The 12,067-nt window shown below is 43.4% G+C and overlaps 1 protein-coding gene across 6 annotated transcripts in view; it reads left to right on the top strand.

Moving 5' to 3' along the window:
* Nucleotides 1–1,735: 1,735 nt before the first annotated feature.
* PRR5 (proline rich 5) overlaps nt 1,736–12,067 on the top strand; it is an 85,724-nt gene continuing 75,392 nt past the window's right edge. Inside the window, exons 1-2 of one of the 6 annotated variants that reach the window (XM_048933966.1) lie at nt 1,740–1,852; nt 4,111–4,292. The gene's annotated coding sequence lies outside the window, so the exon portion shown is untranslated. The other 5 variants (XM_048933964.1, XM_048933970.1, XM_048933965.1 and 2 more) reach the window with 5 other exon arrangements.

The raw sequence follows: 12,067 nt of genomic DNA on the forward strand, positions 1-12,067 counted from the left end.
TGCAAGAGATTCCTACTTAAGGGCATTTGTGCCCGTGCTAGTTTTGATGGGATTCAGCCAGGCTGTAGGGAGGTGCAGAGGGGTCACCAATTTGAATTACCATCAGGTATGACCCTGATACCTAGCCATCTTCAAAACAAACTGTAAGTGCAGCTTCTAAGCTTGATAGGGAGCGTACAGTTTTTAAGCTAAGCTTTAAGAAAACTTCCAGAGAGAATGCAGCTTGTACAATTTGCTGTCTTAAACAAGTGAATGTATTTGAGACTTCTGATGACAAATTCAGGTACAAGTTCCCACTCAAAAAAAAAAACAAAAAAAACCAGAAAAACAAAACAACAACAACAACAACAAAAAACCCCAAAAAACAAAAAACCCTGAGGTATCGGTTATTCACAATTCTGTAACATTTCTGGAACAACCACCCAGTTCAGGCTCCTTTGCATTACAATTATCTGTTTGTTTTGTTTGCTTGTTTGTTTGTTTTTTAATTAATCCTTTTGGTTTATATTTCTAAATGGAAGCAACTTTGAAACTTATGCAAACATCTTTTCCAAGGCTTTTAGTTTGCCCTACAGACTTCTATATGAATCTATCTATCTATCTATCTATCTGTCTGTCTGTCTATCTGTCTATCTATCTATCTATCTATCTGTGGTATTGAAGAAAAAACATCAGATCTGGGGAGAAAATTGCTTCATGATCCTCATGGACATGTTGTAACCTTCATTCCTTCCCCCAGGTTCAGAAGGGCAGCGTTACCCAGATTTCTGTGGTTGGTTAAGCTAATGAGAAACCATGGCTTCCTTCCATGGATTAATACAGTCTGCACGCTACATGATTCTTGCACAACTTTGCTATGGCCTCAGTTGTCCATTCAGTTCACTACACCAAGTCACTGACGTCCAGAAACTGGACAGCAGAACATGTGAGCAGCCTCTCTCAAGAGGAGGAAGAGCACGCAGGATGAAGCTGATGGGGCTGAGACATGGGCTATAAGCACAGCCACCCGACCACCCTTTGGGTCTGTTGCATGGCACAGTCATTCCTCGCGGGCAGTGTGAAGCAGAGCAGTGCTCCCACCAGCTCCCCGAAGCGAGCTGGCATCTGATGCGGCTGAAATCAGTGCTGGGATCGATTTCTGTAACACCTGCTTTGGTTTAAACCCCCTCAAGAGTGTACGTCGAATCCCGTTAACTCAGACCGAAACTACTAACGGCAGACCAAGCAAAACCGCAAGTTGTGACCCGGATCCGCAGGGCAAACTCCAGCCGGGCAGCGTTTTGCTCTCCCTGCGCCGGGTGCATCCTCCCGCACAGCCTCGCCCGAAGCTTCCTCACACGCGAGTCTGTGGGGCGCGGCTCAGCCCGCACCTCCCCTGGAGGGGTTCAGCGTTCGCTCCTTTAGCCATTTCAGCCCTGCCCGCAGCTGCCTGGGGCAGAATGGGTCTCCCCCCGAGGGCGGCAGCTGCCCCGCAGTCCGGCTCGGAGGCTGGAGGAGGAGCTCAGCCCCGCCTGTACCTCGGTTCCACAGGGCATCGCACCCGGGCATCCTCGGCACCGGACGGGGCGGCGAGGCGGGAAGGGAAGGGGCGGCCGAAAATGACAGCAGGGCCCCGCGGGCGCTGCGGCATCGGGGACGGCGGGGCGGGGCCGCGGCCGGGGCGTGGCGGATTTGGGTTGCAGGGGGTTTAGGGTTTTTTCTAATCCCCCCTCCCGGCGGTGAGGAGGCCGCCTCGCCTCCGCGGTTCTCCCCGCCCCGCTCCGCCCTCGCGGCCGCGCATTGTGCGGCGCGGTGCGGCCCGGCCCGCACTGAGCGGCCACGGGAGCGCGGCCACTGCTCGCAGCGGAACACGGTGAGCGCGGCGGGTCCGGGTCTGAGTCTGGATCTGTCCCTGTTTCTGTCCCTGCTCGGGCGACGGCCCCGGTCCTAGCGGGGGGAGCGCGGTGTCCCCTCGATGTTGGGGCTCTCAGCGAGGTGGGTCAGCTCAGAGCTTTGTTCGTTCCTTTGGAAGCAGAGCCACGTTTCCCCCTAGCGTGGTGCTCCTGTTAGTTCCAGACCTCGGGCTCGCAGTTCTTGCACGCCGCGGGGCTGTTGGGTTAGCGTTTGTGCAGACGCTCATCTCCTTTCTCTTGCAGTCTGAAATAGCTGTCTCAGGTAACGAGCTGGCTCTAAATGTGATTCCTGTGGGCTGGCTGCTGTGAGCCTTATTCACGCAAGTACGATCTGTATGCATGAGTAAGATTTTTTACAGAGTGATTTTGCATGTTTCCATCCTGAAGCTTGTAATAATCTCTGATAGCTTCTGCAGAAGATGGGCTCGTGTGTTTCAGTTTCAGTATGTGTGTGTGTGCGCGTGTGCAGGTGCTGATAATTTTGGCAGTTTATTGCTGATGGTTGATAAGGGTCCGGTGCCTCCTTTCTCTACAAGAATACATTAAGTTGGATGCGATCTAGCATTTAATATTGGAGAGGCAACAAGAGCAGGCAGCCTGAGGAAAAGGATCAAGGAGATGATTTAGCTATTCTACTGCTTCTAATTCCCAACCAGTGTGCTTTTGAGCATTTCATTTTAAATCGGAGGAAATAATCAGCTTTTGCAGTTATCAGCGCATTGATTAATTATCAAAATATACATTTAAAACAAAAATGTTAGCGCTTCATTTAAAGTAAATGATTTTCTTTTCTGTTTCACTGTCTCTCACACCTATTAGCTGTACAGAAAGAAGAACAGTAGGTGATGATGAGGCAGCCTTCCTATAGTTTGAATAATGGAAGTAGTACCATTTAGGCCAGCTGTGAAAGAAGGTTGTCTTGGTATGTAGGACATAGGTGGATTTCTGACTGTGGTGCTGCCTTGCAAAACTGTCCATTGGTCATAACTTCTCCCTTAGCCAAAGAATAACTCATTTAAAACTTAGTTCTAGGAGTCAAGTGAATTTAACTCCAGTTGTTTTATTCCATGTTAGTCTGTTAATGTGTTACTAGATACACGTATAGACGGAGATTTTGTACTCGAAACACACACTATTGATGGGGTGACTTAATGCTTCATTTTTCTTATTAATAATCTGACTAGGGTAAGACTGTGGAAGGAATATGGAATTAAGACATATTCCCAGAGAGTGTGCAGTAAACAGACACTGCAAAGCAGTGTAAGAGGAATTTCCAAAAGAACTCATTGCCCAAGATGGAGCTGGATTTTTAGCACTCCTATGCTCCAGAATAAACTGCCAGATTCCTGATTCTTTCTCTTTATTTCTCAAACTGTTGTATTTAGAGCTCTTCGGAAGACCTTGATGGAAGTGCACTTGTGTCAACCAGTAGTGCAGGTCAAGTTCTGAGCGCTTCAGAAAATCAAGCCCTGAGCAGTTAAAAAAAAAATCTGATCCTTCAGTTACAGTCACCCCTCTTCTTCACAGAGTTCTATTATAGAAGCAGTGTCTTTCAATTTTTATGGCAGGTAGAATTATAGTTGTTAGATGTAGTCACAATAAAGTCAGCAAAGTTATCTTTTTTTTTTTTTTTTTTAATAATATAAAAACCACCAGGATTAATGAATAACTCCATAAACACATATGATAAAATGCAAGATCTGTAAGAGAACTGTAAGTGGCAATTAATCTCTTAAGAAAAACAATAGGTAATGCTAAAAATAGCATTTCCAGCAGGAGAGTTCAATATTGTAGTGGATATTAGCTGAAAGAAGGTATATTGGTTCAGCACTGAAGGCTCTGATAATTTGTGCCAGCTGACATGCAGGCCTGCTTCTTTGTCGTCCTTTAAAGCATCATTCTTGCATGTATGTTTGATAATAAACCACAAAAGCAAAGCAAAAATTGTTCTCCAAGGGGAAGATTAGAGCTTTTTTTTTTTTTTTTTTTCCTTCTGTAAATAGTGTTATTATAATTTCTGAGGCATATTCTGATCTTGTACAACTCAGTGTAGAATGGCTGAGCTGTGTTCAACTTGTGCCTAAATTGGTCCTGTAAATGGGAAGGAGCATCCGCGCACCAAGAGGAGAATGGTTAGATCTGTTTCTGAACATCTAATCATTACTGCTAGAAAAATGTCTTCATAGTCAAGTCAATGGAAAATTTGCTCTTCCTGTAGCCATGACCACAGTGTCTGAAGGAAGTGTTGAATTATGAGACCTGGTAATTTGCTGCCTACGTCTGTGGTCCAGGACTCTCTTACACTGAACAAAAAGAAGAGAGGAAAATGACCAATGCTTGTCCAGAAGTATGTCCTCCTGGTACCATTTGCTTTCCTCATGGTTTATTGGAACAAGAATGGTGAGTTTGAGGTGTGGAGAAAATAGTGATTAAAGTGATTAATTGGCTCACGCATACGGAAAATACTATGAGGCTTATGGATTATTTGAATTAAGTATTACTATTAGAGACATCGGTTGCCTGTTCTAAAATTGTATGTTTCAATTGTATGTTTCAAGCTGTTGGTGATAGTAAAGTGTTGCTTAAACTGTGATTTAGGTCTGTTTCAGCAGAAAGGCCAATGAAAGTCTTTTAGTAGGGAAAAATACAATAGGTAAGGATTTTTCTATTCAAATGTTTATTTTAGTGGCTGTGAAATGTGCATATATGGGAGTGAGGAAGAGGGAGCTGAGTTAGAAGCTGTGGTATAAGGTAAAATTCTGATATTCTTTTATGCCACCTTGCAAATACATTTGCATTTAAAATTTTCAGGCAAGCTAAACTGGAGGACGGGTGCAGAATGCTAAACAAAACCTGACAGCTAAATCAGATGCTACATAAGGATCCTGGGCATTCCCATGCTCAGACATTTGAGTTCCAGATTGTTACTCGTAATGATTATTGATCTGAAACAAAGACATGTTTGGGGAAAAAATGAAACATCTATTTTATTCCAAACTATTTTCATTTCAAAGATATTTACATTCTGTCACTTTTTTTTTTTTTTTTTTTTTTTGTGCATTACCCTGTGACTGCTGGAAGGCTCGCAAGAACTGTAAAACCCAAACCCCTTCCTGCCTGTCAGCTAGCCACAGTATATGCCTTTGTGTTGGTTAGGCTGAAATTCTGTCTGCCTTAAGAGCAGTTTGGGGCTCAGCATTGGACTGAAAGGTATTGTGTATCATCATGTACATACTCTTCATGGTGCTTGAGCGAGCAGGCAAAGCTGCAGCTCTTCTTGGAAACCTGGTGTGGATGAGAATAAAATGCATTTACACTCATTACCAGTGTAACGTAAATGCCAGTATGTTGACAATCAGGAATGGAACATGAAAGGCATCAGAAGAGCTTGGTGCATTTTACCTGCAAATGTGTAAAACTTCAGTGCCTGCAGCTGTTGGAAGTGAACCTTCCCTCAGCATTTGGCAGACCAGCAGCAAGGAACGGTCTGAGGAGTGGAAAAGGGCAATAAAATGAGCAATGCTAGTGTGTGCAGTGGGTGTGTGAAGGCATACCAAAAGTCACGGGGTTAAAACAGATGGAAGGCTGTGGCAGTAAAGCAGCAATGTAAGGTGGTGCATTTGTCTGTGGTATCCTGGTTGTGCATAAAAGAGTAGTGTGGGTGCTCTGGGTGCAGTGAGCTCCCTGGGTTAAGCAGAAAGACTCCTGCGTTTTGAAAGCTTGGGAGGGAAGGGAAAAAACTGCCCAAGTAACTGAGTTGGCTGAATTAAGAGGAAGTGCTTAGTGTTGATTTCAGGTGCAGATACCCCATAGAGCATCATTTAGCCTTTGCAAGGTTTCCCAGGTGGCCAAGAAGGCCAATGGCATCCTGGCTTGTATCAGAACTAGTGTAGCCACTGTGTCAGTTTTGAGCCCCTCACTACAAGAAAGATGTTGAAGCCTTGGGGTGTGTCCAGAGAAGGGCAACAAAGCTGGTGGTCTGGAGGAGCAGCCAAGGGAACTGGGGTTGTTCAGTCTGGGGAAGAAGAGGTTCAGGGGAGACCTTACTGCTCTCTATAACTACCTGAAAGGAGGATGTGATGAGGTGGGGTCGGCCTCTTCTCCTGAGTAACTAGTGATAGGACTAGAGGGAATGGCCTCAAGTTGTGTCATGGGAGATTTGGATTGGATGTTAGGAAAAAATTCTTTTCCAAAATAGTGGAGTCACTGTTTCAGGAGGTGTTCAAGGAGCGGTTAGATTTTGTACTAAGGAACGTGGTTTAGTGGGGAATCGTGGGTGGCAGGTAGACTGTTGGACTGGATGATCCTGGAGTTCTTTTCCAACCTTGGTGATTCTATGATTCTAAATAGTCTTCCATGAGAAATCCTGGTAGCGCTGTTGGTTTGGGGATTTTTAGAGCTTGTGGAGAGGCCAGGAAGATGTTCTGCAGGGCTGACAGCTCAGTGGTATGATCTCCCAGGCTGAGCCTTGCCTGGGGATTGAGATGGAGATGTCAGAAATGAGTGTGCAGTTAACAGGCCTGCTGTTCTGCTTAGAACCCACTCCTAGATCACCCGTGCAGCCTGCTGAGAGGAACGGACCGCCCTGCCAGCCTGGGCTAGGCGCTGTGGGGAGAGAAGGGGGCTGGGTGTACTGATAGATCCTGTGCCATCTTTAGCTCACAGGAGCCTGCAGTTCAGGGAATATAGGAATGCGTGTCTTGCTGGCAGCTGAAATGCATGCCATTACTCTGTAAAACAAATGTTGTAGCATATGATATGCCTTTCTGATCACACCACAAGGAAAGATAGGAGGGGGAAAGAGATGGGGGACAGTTTCTGGTGGTGATCACAGCAGGTCACGCTAGAAATAGTGCTTTGTTTACATTGATTCTGTTATTTTGTGTTCTTGGATCTGTGTTATATTTTCTTGAGGAAAATCTGTAAAGGAAAAGACTCGGGGCATTTTCTTGCTTTAAAAAAGGATATTACTGGAATATAGTTACCTCTTTGCTGAGTCCTGTAATAGACACAACATTGTGTGCTTGCTGAAGTGTGAAAAGCAACTTCAAAGGGGCTATTCTAGAATCTTGGGCAACACACAAACAGATCAGAAGGGCTGAGGGCTGTGATCCGAAACACTGCAGTCAGGGGAGGGAGGGATGGCTGCTTTGGATGAGTGCCTGGGATTTTTCAGTCCAAGATCTTATTTTTGCTTGCTTGAATTTAATCAGTTTATTTGGGTTTAAGGTATTATTTAGAAGATGATTCCAAGAATATGAAAGGATTATGATTTTGAACATAAACCTAATTAGTTTTGTGGTACTACTGTATAGAAGTGGTTATTCTGTCCCTCTGTTCAGATACGCAGTTGATGTGTTCATGAACAGAGACAACTGAATGGCCAACTAGTATGATAACATACCTCGCTCAGGTGGTTCGGTGTCTTTAACATGTAGTCTTTTCTCCACTGCATTTCTTGTCCATCTTGGAATAGTCTAGGGTTTGTATGAATTAGACATGCTCTTACTGCAAGAACAAGTGGAGTCACAAACGCTCCAAGATGGTATGTTGCTGCAAGACAGGGAGGAATGTTTCTATTCTAATTCATAGTGGATGCTTTAAAAATTGGAGATCATTTGACTGTCTTCAGCATGAATGGTTTATTGGAGTGCAGGCAGGGTGAAAAAAAGCCAAAAAAAAACAACAACCAAAAAAGCATTTACAAAACTGGCTTACAGATGACCCTCCTTTAATTAAGTGTAACTTGAGTCCCTGAATTTGCTCATTGGATGACTTGGAATCAGTTCTCTGCTTCTTGCATTGCCCATTTGAAGTGGAAAGAAGAAATAAAAGTATGATTTAAAAAAATATATATATATTTTGTTTTGGTTTCAAAGGAAGTCAGAAGGCTTAGAAAAATTGAACATTCATCCAGAAAGTGCATTAATCTAGCTTGGATGTGCTTATCCAACCCCTCTATAAGCCAGTACTGCTGTTTTTACTACTGTTTCAATTTTTTTTTGCCATAAAATATCCCTTCAGGGATCTCTCCAGAAAGATTAAAAGGTGACTTCTCTTCCTTTAATTACCTCTTTATACTTTGATTTAAAAAAAACACCATCAAACTAGTTGAATGTGGCAACTTTTGTTGGTTCCAGTGAATAAATTCATTTCACATGCAATTCTAAGAGAAACATCCAGTGCTGCCTGCATTATTGTCTGCATTAACTTATAATGTGATCTGGCTTTATAGTGTTAATTTGCTATTAAAATACGGGCATTGCTGATTATGTACAGAGAGCCTTGATTCGCTCTTGATTACTCCACTGGTTGGCAGCAAGGGATTGTGCTTGTGCAGAAATGGGGTGTTACCAGAATTGAACGTTTGTCAAAGGCCATTAGGACTTTTTGGTTTGGTTTTTAAGTTACCTCTGAAGTACTCAGCGAAAGCCACTGGCAGTGGGTTATCAGACTAAGGAGATGTCTGGGTTGGCTTGGTGTAACAAAAACTCTAATCCTAAATAAAGCAGTATTCCTGGTGTAAGTTTTCCTTTGGTGTGTCCTATCAGTGAGGCCTATTCAAAATGCCAGGAAAAAGACATTCTTGTGGTAATTCTGGCACCCTTGAAGATAGGAAGTATTGGAACTTCTGAAAGTGAGTCTGTTTTCATAAAACGTCCAAGCCAGTTTTGTGTAAGTGAAACAATTGGAAAGTTCAAATACGAAGCCAGGGCTTGGCTCAAGTGTGTGAGATTTACTTGTGTGGATCAAATTTGGCATTACAGCATGCTTCAAATTTAATTCTGTAATGTGCAATTCCAGCATCAGTCAGGTTTTGTGTTGGTTGGTTTTTTTTTTTTTCATTTTGTTCTGCATTGCTTTTGTTCATTCATCACTATTAAGCAATTTCCTGGGGCCACTCAGGCTTAAGGGTGTGTTTGCATGACTACCAGAATTGTCTGCGGTTATACAGAAAGGACAGAAAGTATTAAAGAGGGCTGTAAGATATTTTTTCCCTGTCTACAGCACTGTATACACTTTGTTACAGTCATCACGGGTTTCTCAACATTTTCCAGAAAATGTCATGTGAAGAATGGTCCCAGTAAGGAAAGAGATGGAAGGTTTATACTAACATAATAATACATAGTAAATTCCTTCTTTTGATGTTTTTGGGGTCAAGTTTTTAACATTGGTAACACACTACTGGCACTGCTGCTTTTTATTCTTTTTGCTGGCAGAATGCTATCCAAAAGAATATCTACTAGCTTATTTAAATTCAATTCCATTTTCTTTTCATAGAGTTTTTAACAGTGTTTAATGAGAGATGCAAATGAATTGCAGAGCTATTATTCTCCCCCTGAATGCACTGGGGTCCACCCTGAAGTCCTGTGAAGGCTTTTTGATCGCTCACGTTTTAATCCTGTCCCTCATAATTATTTTTTGGCTTATGAGGAGTCCTGTACGTACTAATTCTGGAAGTCTTAGTCATGCTTATTTAACAAATGGCTCCACTACCCCATTTATCTGCTTTTGTATCTATTGTTTATTGGCATTTTTTAATTGAGTCTTTAAACCCTTGGGTTCGGGAGCTAGGACCACCCGTGTGGTTAGGCAGTAAACAAACACGAGGCAAATTCTCAGCTGACACTTTAGCAGCATTTAGGTATCCTAGAGAGTAAATATCCACCACTGTTGCAAAAACAATCTTTGTGTCCTATGGATATTGAATGCTGCAAGGAGTTAGGCTTTATAAAGCCTTCATTTCCTCTGTGCGCTTAGGCACAAACATGATGCTTTTTCTCACGTTCTCTCTTTGCCTTGCACTTCCTCTCATTCGCATAAAGGGGCTGACAAATGGTAAGGCAGAGCAAATGCTTTAGGGAGAGTTTGCCCCTCCTATTGTCTGTCTTGTTTGTTTGCTGGTTTTGACAGCTTCTCTATTCAGTACTAGACAACAGGAGAAGAGAATTGCTGCTGAAAATAAAGATACTCTGTTTTCACGTAATCCTGTGAAAAAGAACATTCAGTTTCCTGCACAAATGGTCAAACTGTGAGATTCTTTACTGTCCCTAACTCCTGTAATGGCAAGAAGAACGATGAAAGCCTATTGAAATCAGGATGATGGCACTGTAGAATGCAACCTGCTATACGCATAATACTTAGTACCCTCTGAAGACTTGAGCTGGGAGCATGATTTTCTTGGCATTTGAGTTTGAAGCAGAGTGTGGGGTTGTCAGAGGGCAGTTAGCTGAACCCAGGCTCTTCCCAAAGCATTTTTTTGTTTTCCCTCTGATTTTCCATATGGGCCCTCACCTGCACAGTCACACGGAGGGACACACGTGGATGCACACTCTGTGACAGACTGAGCATGAATGTTGATGCTGCTCTTAAAACAGGCCACCCCTCTGCACTTTTTCTGCAGTGCACTTATGTAGTCATGTATGCAGAATGTAAATCCCACAAAGATGTGCCAGATATCTAGAGATTGCCTGCGCTGTGTTGGTGCAACTAGTGAAAGTAGTGTATGGTGCTTGCCATTCTTCCTATCAGTGGAGGAGCATGTCCAGACAGACATCTCTGACTAGCATCTTCTGTCCTCTCAATCCCATTGCCAGCAGGAGCCAGGAAAGATGGACACGACTTAGACATACGTAAAGGGATGTACCCTTTAGTGCTTTTTGCTTTGTACTCTTTCAGGAAATGCAGGCAATGAAACAGATGATATATATATCTACTGGGATTTGTAGTCATTCAATCTGAGCTTTCCAGAGACTGGCTAGATACATCTGGCAGAGCCCTGGAGAGCTCGGAGTGGCTTTTATCCATGTCTGCTATTGAGCTATATTTACATACCACGGGGCTAGATTACCTGTGGTTTGATCTTTGGGTGCAACCCAGCACTTCTGCTGTATTATCCCATATAAATGCTAGAGGTGTGGTGTGCTGTGGTTTAGGGTGGCCACAGTGATGAAAAGAGCTTCTTGAGGGACCTAAAGCCCTCAGAAACTTTTGCCACTACTTTGGCTGGCTCCTGCAGCTCTGGGCATGTGTTTCAAGATCTTAGATACAAACTGAAGCATTTGCTTAGATTCCCTCCCTCGTCCTTTTGTTTTTAATAAAGTTCTCTGCATCTGCTGTGCTGTGCAGTCTCTTGCCTGCCTCTGCAAATGAGGCAATAATGGAGCAGATTTATTAAGCTGATAGATTAAAGAACAGGAAATAACAGTGGATTTAGTGGAGTTTGAAGACAGTTTTGACCTCTGAGGAATACTGCACTGGGCTCAAATAAAGCGTGGATGGTGCCAGTGGTCAGGGTGGCCAGAGTCATAGGGGACATTTGAAGTTAGTTAAGAGAAAATCACTTTGCTTAGATTTTAAAAACAACTTTTTTTTTTTTTTTTTTCTTCTTTTTTTTTGCTGATTCTGCAGCAAAACCCCTATCTTCTTAACGTTGAAAGGAAAACAAAACACCTTTGGCCTGATGCAGGTCCTCTTCAGGCAGCAGTCTGTTTAGTTGTGAATTTACAACTTCTTGCTGCGGAAATGGAACCCAAATGTTTTGTTGTGCTCCGGGGCTGGCAGATGCAGAGGTGTGTTGGTGCTGGTGGGTTGCTCTGTAGCACTGAGCAGGATGCGATGAGCCAGCGCTTATTTATGCTGTTGTGCTAGCAGCTGGGCTGAAGTCTGGGAAGCACTTCAGAAAGAGTTTGTCAGAGCAAGTGCTGGGAAGGTGAGTAACACCCATGCTTTTAGAGTAGCTAAAAGTATTGATTCTTTTTTGAACTGCTTTCCCGGTATAAATTGTTTCCACGGGCAGTGCTGTGTACCGTTTTCTTGGGGCATTTGTATGCAAACACTGCTCGTGCTGTAGCTAATGCCTGCAGCACTGACAGTCAACTCTTGTGCTGTCCTAATTCCTATCCTGTCCTCTTCCCCACCTTCTCCAATTACTTTCCAGTTTCATCTGTTTAAAAGCTGTAAATTACTACAGTAAACCTGTGACTCTCAGGGGACGTGTCTGTCTGTGGCTGATGTTACTGAGTGGAAATGTGCAGCAGTGTAGAAGATGAGACCATTTGTATTAAGGATGCTGGGCTTTCTAGAGGTCTTTTATTTTCTACAGAGTGGAAGAGCTCATATAGCAAGCTTGAGGATACATGAGGGAAATATTTGCTGCAGCCTTTATGCATGAA

Source organism: Lagopus muta, chromosome 1 (assembly GCF_023343835.1).
Source record: "Lagopus muta isolate bLagMut1 chromosome 1, bLagMut1 primary, whole genome shotgun sequence".
NCBI classification, from domain to species: domain Eukaryota; kingdom Metazoa; phylum Chordata; class Aves; order Galliformes; family Phasianidae; genus Lagopus; species Lagopus muta.